This window comes from Ischnura elegans, chromosome 5, assembly GCF_921293095.1.
Source record: "Ischnura elegans chromosome 5, ioIscEleg1.1, whole genome shotgun sequence".
Lineage (NCBI taxonomy): Eukaryota > Metazoa > Arthropoda > Insecta > Odonata > Coenagrionidae > Ischnura > Ischnura elegans.
In genome coordinates, this window is record NC_060250.1 from 95,155,855 (window position 1) to 95,170,921 (window position 15,067).

Below are 15,067 nucleotides of genomic sequence, written 5' to 3' on the forward strand. Positions count from 1 at the left end.
TAAGCAAGAGGAATACTAAGATATTAGTATGCATCAGAAGAGAAAAAGTGAAAATAAATATTGAAATAGGGAAACAAACACTGGGAGAGGGGAATAAATTATATTATTTGAGAAGCAGAATGACTAGCTATGGAAGAGCCAAGAGAGAAATTACCATCAGAATAGCCCAGGCAAGAAGAGCATTCCTCCAACAGAAAGATCTACTTGCAACGGAAATTTTAAGCATAGAAGTAAGAAAACTCTTTACCAGAATTTAAATACTGACTGAGTATTCTTCTCTCTCGGAAAGAGGCATAGACAATGACAGAAGTGGAGGAATCAAGGTGGTGGAGGCTTTCGGAATGCGGTGACACAGAAGAATGATGAGGATCAAGAGGATCGACAGACTTAAGTAATCAAGGAGTCCTAAGAAGAGTAGGAGAGAAGGAAAGCCTCGTGAAAAGCTTGATAAGACGACGAAACAACATAATCGGCTAAATTTGGAGGCAGGATAGCTTGATGAAATCAAACGTTGAGGGACAAGTAGATGGCAAGAATAAAATGTATAAACAGGTAGAGAACGAAGGGATAGAGAAGAAATATGCAGATGTAAAAATACTAGCTGACAGGAAAATTGGGTGGAGAGCTGCGTGAAACCAATATTAGGATACTTTCAGAAATGGTGATGACGCATTTGGCTGCATAAAAGGGTATTAAATAAATATATATATTGATTTAGATTGATCGACGATCGAATGTGAAAGATATTCTCTTTCAAATACTGAAATCGTCCATTTTTTTACCAGCACGTTCAAAAATGACGTAACTTAAACGTTTAATCGACGAATTATAATTATTGTTGGGTGAATGGCCAAAATATTATTAATATTCTAAAAAGTTACGGTGCGCTAAAACCGCACTGTTCATTACTTATGGATCATACTCTGATCAGAATACTAGGCCACTGTGGGATTCCAATGGGAGTACTTTGAAAATCAACCCCATAAAAACTTACAATCAGATTCCCTCGTTAATTCGATGTTCGAGCCTTACGGAGGAGGGTTTGTAAAATTTTTCATTCAATAATCAATGGAATTTATCAAGGATTACATGTTCACGCCACGATTCCGCAATCACCCGCGGAAATCCAACCTTCGCTTAGCCGAATTTTGCCCGGCAGAAAAATGGGAATGGCATCGTTGCAAAAAGTGGACACGAAAAGGGATTACAATCCGCTTGGTGCATTATTGTCGTAATCCGATTAACATTTCCGTCACAGCATACACCTTCCAACTGAACGACAGTCATAATTGTCAGCGATTCGCATTACTAAAACGGTGCGCCGGAGGCGGAATTTAAGCGATTGAGCAGATAACACTCGACACGCAAGGACTTAGCTCGCTGACATGTGTCCAGCCGTCCAAATAATATTAAATATGTCCGTCGCGTTCGAACGATAATTTAGTATGCAAACGTTTCAGAAATATTTTATTTTTTAAGTACATAAACTGATTGGAATACAATATTCCCGTGTGTCTCTTGTTTTCCTCTTCCAAAATCCGAGAGGACATTTTCAAAACTCTAATAAGGCTACGTGCGGAATATTTGAACGCGTGGCTCCTTTCGTATAACGTAAAATGAAAAAAACTAACATTGATGATATATTCTTGTCGAAATTTAAATGATTTATTGAACAGTTTCTGTGAAAAGGTTAGGATGATAATCACTAAGATCCAACAAAGATGCACTCACAATTCTATCATTGATACCCAGCGCACTATGCATTTGATACATAAAGGATTAATCGTATTTATTCAAATTATTTAACTTTATTAATTCGGATCGTAATTAGGATATACACATGCAACGACCATAGGGACATCGAACATTTTTGCGCTGAAATAACAAACACCGAGAAGAGTAAAGAGTTTTATTCCTAGGTTAAATCCACTTTTTTCTGCTCATATACACAACAAATATAACCGTATGTGCGATGCATTCGGATTACTGCGAATCCGAAATAATGGGAGGGCTCACCAGCGTAAAAATAATTTGAATCTTGAATTCCCTTTCAATTAAATCAAGCTTCGAATTCAGCTGAAGAAACAGATAAAGGAAGGATAGCAATTGTACACCAATCACATAATAATTTCCTCTCAACTACCCATAACTATATGGAACTTTTGACCACTAAAATGCTAGTGTGAGTCCGGGATATTTAATCAACCCCTATTTGAAACTGATGTGGTGTCAAGAGAGAATTAGTTACCCTAAAAGGCTAACTACAATGGAGGAGCCATTTCTTAACCACTGGCCTCACTAAAAGGAAGAAAGAGAGCCCCGACTGCAGAATAACCCCAATCGTTAGTAGAAGCAGTCAAAGACTGAAAGTTGTTACTTCACCATCCGGTTTCATTAAACTCAGCATCATTATCAACGGTGAAAAGACATTTAAGGGAAAGGGCTTACAAATCCCGCCAAAAATAAGTGGAAAGCCAGTAGACTGTTTGCCTGAGGCACACTTTGGGCATTACCCTTAGTAATTTTCCTTTCTCATTTTAAGAAAGATATTTTTTCGCCAAATTTGATTTGATTTGAAGTTCACTATTTATAGTAAAATAACATTTTTTGGTATTGAATTTTGAAAATGAAGCAACAAGCTGGATTAATTAGTTCTGAATAAGTTTATACTAAATAAATTCAACTATTTCCTAAAGCCTAATATTAAATAAACTCACCCAAAAGGCTCCGCCACGGCTGTGAATTGCGCAGTGAGCAGTTAAAAAAACAACTTATACCCCATATATTAAATTAGGACATGTACATAAATTAGGATTCATATGATGTTGACAAGTCGGTGCAAATGTTTTGAAATGAACACTTTTTCAAGCTTTTTGAGCCGACTGAAGCGAATGTTTCATTAAACTAGCTCGTTTCCACCATAGTTGCTAAGTTAATAACCTAATAGCCTCGAAAGTAACGTGATGAGTTGCCAAATTTATATTTTCAAAACTCTACATTTATTTTGCGCTTTGATAAGAATGAATATGCCATGAGAGCAAATATAAAAAAATAAGATTGCCATATTTATATTACAGTTATACTCCATATGTATTCTATGCATTGATAAAGACCGAATAAGCCATGACATTCCATGCAAAAAATCGGATTTTTAAATTCCATTTCTATAAACGAAACGTAGAAAGATCAAATGTTTTCACTGACAGTCTAAATAACAAATTTCGTAAGGTTTTTTAATGGATTTCATGGACAAATACTTCATTTTTCCGACGAATATCTAAAAGTTACTACGGTATTCCGTCAACAAAAGTGAAGATCCGTCTCCTTCAACTAATCACCTGCTTCTAACACCATCACCTCCTCATTGTCCAGCACGTGATGCCACTGTGGATAATTACAAAGCCATTAGTCCGTATATCAGTCTCCACGATAGACTAGTTCCGTTGCCATGATCCTGCGATGCCTCTAGTAAAGCTCTCAATCTTGAAAACGAATCAACTTAAAAGCTTTACGTTGCGCCGAATAAATTTTTCATCGAGGCTTCTCCCTCTTCCCTTGGACTAAAACCTTGGAGTTTAGGAGGAGGGGCCCGCACGTTCCAATCATCATTGAAGCTGGGCTTGTGGGAGTAGTAGCTTCGTCCATTGGCACCCATGCCAGACAGGTTGAAGGGCAGGAGCCAGACGAAAGAGAGCCCGCGTCATTATGTCACGTTAAAACACGAAGTGGCTAGGAATGGCTTTGGAAACATGCGAACCACCTCCATCCCGAAGAAATTAAAGTTACCTAATGTAATGGAATTCTAGTATTACGTGGGTCCGACCCTTGTGTCGAGAACCAGCCAGCATGAGCAAGGTAGCAAACCTACGATACCACTTTACAAAAGGTACATTGCAGTCTGTAAATTTTTCTGGAAACATAAAAGAATATCTCTTTTAAAAATAGCAAATTTGAGGACCGGCAAGGCATAAATTGATAACCGCGATACCGGAAAGGCATTTTTAAAATAACAATATTTCATTAATAATTAACTAATCGGACAGTGCTCAAATAGAACAGAAACAAAATTAAAAATGACAAAACGCATTTTACTCCCTGCTAATTATCGTAGGACTTCAGATTAATTGTTGATTCTCCACGGAGATATTAAAGGCGTTAGAAATGTCGAGGACAAATTCGATATTCCTTCCTCATTTATCATCATTTATAACAATAATTCCTGCGAATGTTTGGTCAAATAATATACTAATAGGAATCACTTCGCGAGTGCAGCATGGAGCAGTAAGTTTACTCGGATATAGCGAAATGAACGACGTTGTTTCATAAATTTAGCACGCTTTCGGTACCTTAAAGACACGACATCATCACTACGCAAGCATAACCTGCCATTGCACGGTAACACGACGGACATTTTAAACTCGATTGACCAAATGGGTAAAACTAGTGGGACTATGAATCACCACTAGGTAACCATGAGAATTTAAGATCGTGAAAACTGCAGCGATCCGCGCTCTCTCGTGATGACCAGTAAAATAAAGGGTTCTTGGGGATTCGGTTGGTGTGGCGGCTAATGTGTTGAGTTAATAGACGGTGGACCCGGGTTCAAATCTAGGCGATGGTAGAGATAATTCAAAGGTAGCCCGTACCCTTCTTGAGTGTTATATGGCGGCACTTCTAGCACAACATTATGCCCTTTGGTTGCCACGTTAAGCAGTGGTCTCCTTGGTATCTTTCGTCATGAGGAGGCTACCGCCGATTCCGCGTTTCTGTTCACCCTTCCTTCCCTACCCTTTTCTCATGGCGCAAAGGAAATAAATTGAATATCGCCTACTCCAAATATCACATCGATCAAGGGTTCGTAGCTCAATTTATGGAACAGATAATTTTTCATTGCACGGCAATTATTAACGACAACGGCCATTTTTATTCTTTTATTATTTGAAGTATTTCGTTTAACGTCGAGCTGAGATAAACTAATATAATTCTACCGAATAGCAAATAAATGCGGATTGTAACGAGGAAAGTCTATAACTCTAATTGTAAAAAAAACTAAGATCCTCGATAAAACCAACTAATTGATAGAAACTGACTATTACCGATACCGAAAAGGAGTAAGGGTGTCGCAAAAGGGTTGCAAGTGACTTTGCGAAATTAGGGGAGGAAAACGTTTGATAACATACGGCATTTAACGAGAAGGAGGTAATTCACAGAGGCGTATTTGCTACGAAACACAAGCTAAGGGTCTTTCTCAAATAAAATTGCGTCATCAATGCCACAAAGCCAAACACGACAGACGGCGCACGGCTACACTTGAGTCCTACTACCTTATTTGATTCCTGAAAAATAAACTCACTCATCCCTGATATTAAAGTCATACAAAATTGAGGAAAATATTTCCGTTTTGCAAACTTGTAAACTGATAAAAAAAATAATTGGCTAGTCAGAGGGGAGGGAGAGTTGTTAAAAAATAGAAGAGTAGTCAACGAAGAGGGAAGGCGGTTAAGGAAAAAAAACATTCAAAACGGTAACGCAGTTAACGCCAGATCGCTGATCAAAAATTGAGAATCGCCCGGTATATAAACATCAATAGTCAGGCCTTAGGAACGCGGACGCCAAAAAATATATTCATCGCACGCTCACATACATACCTTAGGAAAATCCACAGAGTACCAATTAATCGAATGGAAGTGTTTCCAAAACTAAGAGCTTCCGCAGGCGAGTGGCAAAGATGGGAGATGGGAGACCCAGATGGGTGGCGACAGCGAAAGAGCAGCGAACTCCAATTATTTCCGGCTTTCCATTTTCGATCAGCCCGAGGCCAGGGGATTCGATCACGTGCATTCGAAAGTTAGGAGGAAATAAAAAAATCCGAATCCCTCGGGATAAAAGGTAGATTCATGAGAGGGAGGAGGGCCTTACTACGCAGCCCCGGCCGCCATAAAGATTTTCTCCTGAATGGAGGGAGAAAAATTAATCACCCCAAATGGCAAACTGGATTCCCAAATGGCCAGATCTAGTATCCAGACAACAATGCACGCCGTGAATTAAATTTCTAATCATCAAACCAGATATCGTAGTATCACAGGAGAAAGAGACTACGTCTATACTCTGTTATTGTCTATAGACTGTGATAAAGCCTCGAGCCAGAAGGCTGGAGTTTCATGGTTCGAGTTTGGACGGGAGGATCCTATTCGATTTTCAGGCAATACCAAACTGTGTTTTTAACGAGATATTTCCAGAAAAAAATATAAAGCACCGAAGAGAAATGAAGAGCCCCTGAAGTCAGTGCCTAGGTTTCAAAAGCCGCTGAATATAATAGTGAGATACTATGCAAACAATTTTTCACCGGATTACGTCATATTTCGACAACAGGGCGAGTCACTATTTCTATCCTACATCCACAAACAACGGACTTTAATTAACTCTTAGAGGAATCATTGATGCGTACTTTTTGCAAAATGCATCACGCAATTAGCTTAACTATGATGATAATACTTTTCATAGCGATACGTCAAAGTAAACCCCGACTATTTTTGAGTATCAATATTTTATTTTGCAGCCTGAAGTATTCTAAAAATTGTAAGGAACTATGAAAACTAATTTAATTGTAAGACTTATGATAAGATTTTTCAGTACACCGAAATTCACATATTTTTTACAACATTAACCCACCAAAGTACGGTGGCCACTTTGAAAACTGAACTACTGTGTAGATTAAAGATGATTATTTTTTATTAAATAATAACGATTTTAGAGACTTCGATTAAAGAATCACAGGAAATAATGACTGATTAATTGGCCAAGAGAAATAGCACTATTTTAAGGAGCGAAATGAGGACGCAACTTCCACACCGCACTAAATTTGAATCTTTTACATACCGAGGTGTTTCAAATTGCTACCATCAGAAAGTTCACTTCTCATTTTTTAAATATTTTCACAGTAAAATTTCAGGAATACTTTCACATCCAGGAGCTAAAAATTTTGCATGATGGTGAACACCAAACAAAATCTAATGCGGAAATAATTGATAACAGGAACACTAATATTCTGGTTGGAGAAAAATACTCTACACTACGTACAAATAGCATAAAGCCAATACATCAGCAGCATGGCTATTTAAAACTATAATAAGGAAAACTAGTTTAAGGGTAACTATAGCGTACACAGATTAAGGAGAGATACATTCCGATTAACAGACAACTGTTAGCTTTGAAACTATTATGGATTTGTGAAAAAAATACTGTACACTAAGGACACAAACTTACATTTCGAGTCGATACATTACTACCTTGGATATTTAAAAAGCTATCACGGAAAGCTCATATATGGGTAACTTGAGCATAAAAGAATTAAGGGGAGAAAAAGTCCCATTAAAAATAATAAATAATAGCCGTGAAACAATTAATTGAGGAAATTCTACAGGGAATCGGTCTGATTTATAACTATTGCATTGACTCACAACTTACAATACTAACCTACAAAAACCGGAATGAAAGTAAAAATGTTTTTGCAATACTTTTTTTCGAGGACTAAATCATTCGCTCCTGAGCCCTTTCTAAGAATTTTCCCAATTCACCTCTTTACTGTCGGATGATATTCTAAAACTTCCATCCAGACTCAACGAGGCGGCAGAGAAATGGGAGTCTTGAAATCCCAAGTATTTTGGAAACTCATAGGTATAATCCAAAGAGGGAAATGATATTTCCTGAGGATTCGATAGAGATGACCTTTACCATTCAATTATAATAAAATTAACAAAAATATAAAATCGAAGTAAACTGCTAATTAAAATCTGGAAATATATAGAGCTGAACATTGGGACTTTTGGCCAAGTTGCTCAGTATCCTCCAAAGAACCCAAAAAAAACTCTAGAAACGACTAGCATAAAACGAAAAGGCAAAAGTATAGAAATAGAGTGTGAAAAAAAACTTTTAATGACCCCCAAAATATCTTTGACCAGGGTAAAAATCTCGAATAAAAGACCGCATTTTGGCTTTGGTTGAAGATATAGTCAGGGCGATAAAACAGTTGGTCATGAATATCATGAACAACGGTACTTCCTGATTTCAAATCTACGGAGCAACGTTAATATGAATTACACATCCAGGTTAAAGAGTGAGAAATGAGCTGAAAATAATAACATCGATTAAAAATAGTCCATATGATAATAAAAATGTTTCGATTAAGCAGATGTGCGATACCTATTATTATAAAAATATTTATCTCTTAAAGGTTCCAAATAATAGTGATGAGTCCAGTTTTGCCCATGCTGAAAAATTTTATGAGATGACAAACAAAACGTAGATATACCGATCCTTGCCCAACGTTTTCACAGGGTTGGTAAATGTGTATACATCGTGAAATGTTCTGGAATTCCCCGGGAAAGTATATTTGCGAGGAATAACCGGATTACCACATATTTCACCGAAGATCCTACGCTTCAAGCTTCAACTGTGTGTCGCTAGAGAAATTTGCTCCCTCAAAGCTGCTGAAAGTGCACAACGGAGCCCTCAATAACCTTCCAGCGATTAGTTTGCAGCTGGCATTAGGCTGGAATCAACGTCGCCACTGGGATTTCAGCTGTCGAAGGATATGGCTAAAAAATGGACGATCGAGAACTAATCTCTCACGCAATCGAAGGATTAGCCAACAGAAAATCCTTTCGACACTGGACTTGGACTGCCAATCGAAAAGAAAAGGTTCAAAAGAAAAGAGAGAAGTCCAAACTAATACTGAGCGTGGCACGGAATGGTTCTGAAACTTGGTCTCTGAGGAAAGAGGATTATACGATATGAGGATTTTTTCAGGGATTGATACGGAGACGGATGAGGAACATAAGCTATAAAGAAAGATGGATAAGAAAGTAAAGTGTACAGTGGGGGATAGAAGTAAAAGGTTGGGGAAAGAGAGCAGAATATTGAGAAAAAAATATGGGCGATTTTTTTAGAGAAAGAGCTCTCACAGGCAGTAAAGAAAAAAAAGGGAGTTCGGAAAACTAAGCTCTTTTCATATAGTCAAAAGTTAATTAACTATAGAAGAGAAAAAAACATTCGCAAATAATCTAGAACATTGCAATTGCAGCGAATAAGAGATATTCAATTGAGGCATCACGATACACATTTGTCAGGATATTCCCTCTTATTAGTCAACTGAACATGAGTTCAGTCACACAGAGAAAAATATTTCAAATACCTGGGTCAAGGAAACAGTTACGCGAAGGAAAATAAATTAAATTTCCACCATCAACTGCGACGTTAAAATATTTTGAGCATTTTCGATATTTTAGAGTACAGCATTCCGAGAATGGTTAAATTAAAATTCACGTTCTAAATGAAATACCACTATTATTACGAAAGTGAAGATCGTTTAAAGAATTTCAAGGCGGGTAAATTCGGTGAATCAAAAGTAAAATAAATACGGAATTATAAATCAATATTAAGTGCGATTCGGTCGGGGCTTGGCTTCGGGCCAATCGAGTCCTGGATTGCTTTGAATAATTATTAATGTTATGAAACATATCACCACAATCTACATTTTAAATTTTTCGGTATTAAAGTAAACACGTAAATTCATAGAATATTAACGAGTTTCACAACATTAGTTGAAGTCAAGATGTCAGTTCTAAAGATTAGAGGCATAAATATTGGTGTGAAATAGATCCATATACGGCTTCAGGATTTTGAGAGACACCTAGGCATAGAAAATACCAGGATTTTGAGAGATACTTAGGCATTTACTTTTTGCTTAAAAATTAAAGCAAATTTTCTAATGCATTATCAATCACCCGATCTTTTTACCATAAGTATTTTGCAAACGCAAAAATTTCAGTTTGAGATATTTCTACGGTGAAAATTGTTACCATACTTCCTTGCATTAGAATACATATTACGCGCACATGGAGATAACGAGTGCATGCGGGTGGATAATTGAACAATACCAAAGATATCATATCTAAGTATGACCACCCATCTTTTTCCAGACATTTATTGGGCAGTGAAAAAACAACAAGAAAAGGTAATGGATGAGAATCCATTTACATTCTTCCCTTACATGAGGGTCTTCATTATGATTCATGGTCTCATTAACATTCCCTACCGCAAAGTTTCTGGAGCCGGCAATCTTGTCAAAGGTTCTCATGAAGCCGAAGTTCCTGTGACGCCAAATACCAATGAGTTCCCGAAAATCAAACTGCGTTGAGCTCCTCCAAATCTGATACCAGAAATTTAAAAATTTCCAGGAAATACAAACTAAAAAAAGTCAGATTCAACACCACTCTGTACGACATGATATATGTACCTGCAAAAATAAAAGGCATAAACTAATCGAAATATGTAATTTGTAACACCTTATTTTGGACAAAGATTCATTAGAAATGTATATACACTTAGTTTTGAGAATTTAAGAATTTTCGGGTAATATCTAAATTGACCGCATTGGGGATGGTAAGCAGTTTCAGGAAACAACGTCAGTTTTAAAAACACATACCGCACAATCAAGTTTCGAGAATCCATTTACGCACATTCAGTAGGCTCATAAAAGCCATTCTCATGGATAGAAGGAAATTAATAATTGAAATATATAGCGAGCTTAGAAATAAATACATCTGAGCTGTGAAAATAAGAATTTCAAAGCTCACAGCAGCGAGAACGTAATTTTTACACTGAACTTGACGATATGTTCATCAACTTACTATTTTTTTATTTAAGGCAAGGAATAACTTCAAATAATACTGAAAAAAGGTAAAAAAAAAAGGATGAAATTGTTCCGCCAAGTAAAGTTTTCGAGCGAGTAACGGCCGCGACCGCGCGCATTTTTTAAAGATTATTGTTGTATCGTAATACAGCTTTAGGCAACAGACCGTATCATTTTATTAATATTTTACACGCCATTTCGGGACTTGGATTAAAGCATCACTTCGATCCGATGACTCCTCTATGAAACAGATTGATGGTAGCACACCCCCGACCACAAATGCTTCGCTGACGACAGTTATGATTAATTACATTCTGAGACCAAAAGTTTGATTTTTTTCGAGGACCAAAGAACTAAGATACTAAATACAAACGACTTCCAGCATTAATCGATTAATAATTAAAGTCATCCAATAAAACTGTAAGTTGGATGGATTGCTAGGGGTGAGTAATGCAACATATTGGCATCGGGCTACAATTCTTCACGGACGGTAGATGTATTTCTCCAGTCATGAAAAGTAATCAATATAAAAAACATTAAATTAATAAATTTCCACAGAATATTGTTAACCTTATTGTTAACCTCTCTCAAAACAAAAAACGAAACAAAGAGGACACATTTTCTCCCAAAAGCGATAACTTTTCACTCCGAAATCTGTCATTGAATCGAGAAACCAGTGCAATACATATACTTACAATACAATAAGAATGATTTACCTCACTTACAACAAGCAAAATCGTGAGACTAGGGAGGGATGAGAAGCATTGCCTTAAATTATTTGGATAAAGAGAAGAATAGTAGGAGAGAGGTGCCTATGTTGTACCACTTTTTACATTTTATTTTATGTAGCTCAAATAATAAGTTACACAGTGATTGATATTATTTTATATTATTCAGCGTGGCGTAATGAATAGCATTCCATAATAAAATGCTCAAAGTCACATCGTTAAATGCAAAATATATTTTAATTTATACATAGCTGCAAGTGGTACAAATTATGAAACTGGTCTCCTAATTTGTACCAATGGTTTCCTGAACTTTCAAGATTGCACGTCTTTCAGTTTTACCGAGGTGGTACAAATTAGGAGCCGGTACAATATAGGGAACTCTCCCCAACTTGTTAAAATTACGTAAACCTGAATACGTCACTAAGAATTGGAAAGCAATGGACCTGAATCCGTAGAATAGCCACTCCTAGAAAAGAAGAAATGCTTTGAGGCAAGAAATCTTCATAGGAGAGAATTTGAGAATGGTAACAATAATTTCCACAAAAAACCCATTGTAATAAGAAAACTAATAATTGTAATAATTGCACTTTCTAAGAAAACAAGGTCAAATTAACCCGCGCGGCTATAAGAAACATTTCAATGCATTGCTGCTGATGTCATACATTATGAACAGAGGAGGAAAAACCTGAATCTATTTACTTTGATTACATAGCGAGGGAAATATTTCCACTACAGTTCCAGGAAAAATAATATTATAATAATAATACAATTTTCCCGAGAATTTGCACACACAAAAAGGTTATGATACAAGGAAAAAGTATCACCATGCATTTAACAGTCACGGCGGCATTGGTTGCGCTCATACATATGGGATCAAAAAGGTACTCGCATGAAACCTGGCTTCAAAACTTTGAATACGAATTCATCATCATTAATCACCAATCCTAATATTGGTTTGACGCAGCTCTCCATTTCTCTCTCCTATCCGCTAATCTCTTCATAGCTACGTATTTATTCTCTTTTACATCCTTTATAACCTGTCCTATATAACTCATTCGGGGCCGTCCCTTGCCCTTTTTCCCTTCCACTTGTCCTTCAACGAAAGTCTTCATCAGACCATCGTGCCTCAAAATGTGGCCAACTAAGTTGTCCCTTCTTCTGCTTAATGTTTTTAGGAGGCTTCTCTTTTCTCCCACTCTCCTTAGCACTTCATGGTTACTCACACGGTCAATCCATTTTATCTTCACGAATACGAATTAACGACTGATAATATGCCCAAAATAAAAATCAAGTCGACAAATAGCGCCGGCGCAATAATAAGTAGCTTAGATTACCTGTATCAAAGTCACGTAAACCGTATGTATTAGTAGAAAAGTAGCCATATGCAAAAAAAATATATTTTTCTCCAGATCGGAAATTCATGTATACGCATGACCAAAGACAAGCGGGAGTTCTACAAAAATCTCAGCGAAAATAAACATAAAATTCACGAAACGATGAACTCCGCCGGGAGTTTACCTATCCATCGGAATTTTCTACTCTTCGCCTCCACATCAAAGCTTTTAGATGCAAATTAAAGCTAAGGCAATCCATTCACAAACATTGACTCAGCAACACATTGCAACCTTTCAACGCGCCGCTTTCATTTAAATGAAATTCAAACTCCCAAATAACGGATAGTGACCTTAGCTGGCTTCATGTGACTAAAGACCAACGGCTGAACGATTTAGTAAAAAATTCTTCACATTTGTAAACACATACCGTAATGATCCCACTGGAAGATGATCTCACTGATAGAATGATCTCAAGTACAGCACAGCCACAGCACCCAATAAAAATATGAAATTCCTGAAAATAACAAAAATACCCCATAAAACTAGGCACAAGTACGGAAAACTACTTTGGCACTAAATATAGCATAACATAATAACGTAAGCATTCAAAAATCCCGATTACAATCAACTCAACAAAAACATATTAAAATGCGTTAAAGTATCTCCTTGTCGAAAAAACTATTGGGAATCAAAAAATTGGGATAAAAAGAATGAAACAATTCATACATGAAATAAATATAAACATAAAATAATGATTAATAGACAAACATTACCACAATCATATCCGTCAAATTAATAAATTAAGGCCATTGACCTCAATCATGGCAGATAATTATGAAACCAATATTGCAAAATATCGGTAAGTCATCAAACCAGCTTCCAAACGAGGCACTAGCGAAAAACATACTTCAACAGCCCTATAAATATTTTACTGTGAATTTCATAATCATCCCTGGCGGTTGGGTTCCCGCCGAAAATGTAGGTACTTACATAGTGGGACGCCTCAAATAACGTTAAGATGCCAAGCATTCCCCTATTCTTGCAAGGTTTAATCAAATAATAATATTCAAAAGTGTATGTGGGATCCCAAAATTACCAGAAAACCTTTCTTACTGATATTGCACCGTTATTCCCGAAATAATTTAACGCAGCCTTTCATGACAAAACGAGTGAAATGATTGGAGTGTTTTAGGAGTTTTATTAAAATGATAAGAGATACGCACACACGCATGCAACTTTGCAAAAATTCTCCGTAATTTTTTTAACTATTGACGACCAATTTTCTCGGTGAATCGACACGTCAGAAAATGATAACGAATCTTAGACAAAATCGATCGCAAATATGAAACATTAAAGTAAAAATTTTAAAAACCTACTTCTCAATTTAACGTATATAATGATCGGCTTCGAAATTGCATAACCGTTTAACTTTATACCGCTGTGGAATGCGCAATCCTAGTAAACCTTTAGTAATAGGCATCAAAGTCGATTAAAATATCTCCATTTTCCCTATAGTATGAAATTGCAATTTAACTCGAAACACAATGCCTATTTGTCACCGGAAAAAAATACCAGAATGTCTTTAAACAAGATTTTACATTCTAGATTGTTTCATTTACATGAGCATATTTAATGGCTCACCAATGTTCTTTGTAAGCCGAAGGCATAGAATATAATCAGTCTGAATTTTTTTTTCGTCTTTTACCCGGAAACGATTGTGATAGTGAGGACTATTTTAGTGTTTACAAATACAGAAGACGGAACTTTTTCAGCCGGAACAAAAATTCCAATCTATTTCAACTGTTTACTAAGCAAATATACTGTAATTTCTAAACATAGATATTAACAAACACGCAAATCATTCAACGAAGCATGCAACGACTACGTACATCTATGATGCCGGAGGCCTCAACTCTTTGATTTCATTTAAAGAAGTAAATAAACACAGATTTTTTATACAACCATTCTTCAATTTAAATGGCTTGATATCCTTTGGTACTCAAAATATCACGTTTTTACTCACTAAGAAATAAATGAAGCAACTAAATGGCATTAAATTTCGCCAAAAAAATAAGCAATTACAGCAACACAAAAAGAACATTTCTAATACATATACTAAAAATAAAATCTTATCCTTTTTCATATATGATTCAAACTTAGAAATATTTCACAAAGAATAATCTGTTTACACAGCAGTAGGAGCCTTCTAGTTATGGTAACTCATTCATAGCCATTTTTAGACAAAGAGTAGTAAAATTAAAACCCACAAATGCATATTGACGAGATATCAAAAACTACAAGGAAAACGTCAG

At 36.3% G+C, this 15,067-nt stretch overlaps 1 protein-coding gene across 1 annotated transcript in view; it reads right to left on the minus strand.

Moving 5' to 3' along the window:
- The window catches only part of LOC124159281 (protein-tyrosine sulfotransferase), a 463,126-nt gene that overhangs the window by 404,605 nt on the left and 43,454 nt on the right, over window positions 1-15,067 (minus strand). Inside the window, exon 2 of the mRNA XM_046534986.1 lies at window positions 13,183-13,269. The gene's annotated coding sequence lies outside the window, so the exon portion shown is untranslated. The remainder of the gene's footprint in view (window positions 1-13,182; window positions 13,270-15,067) is intronic.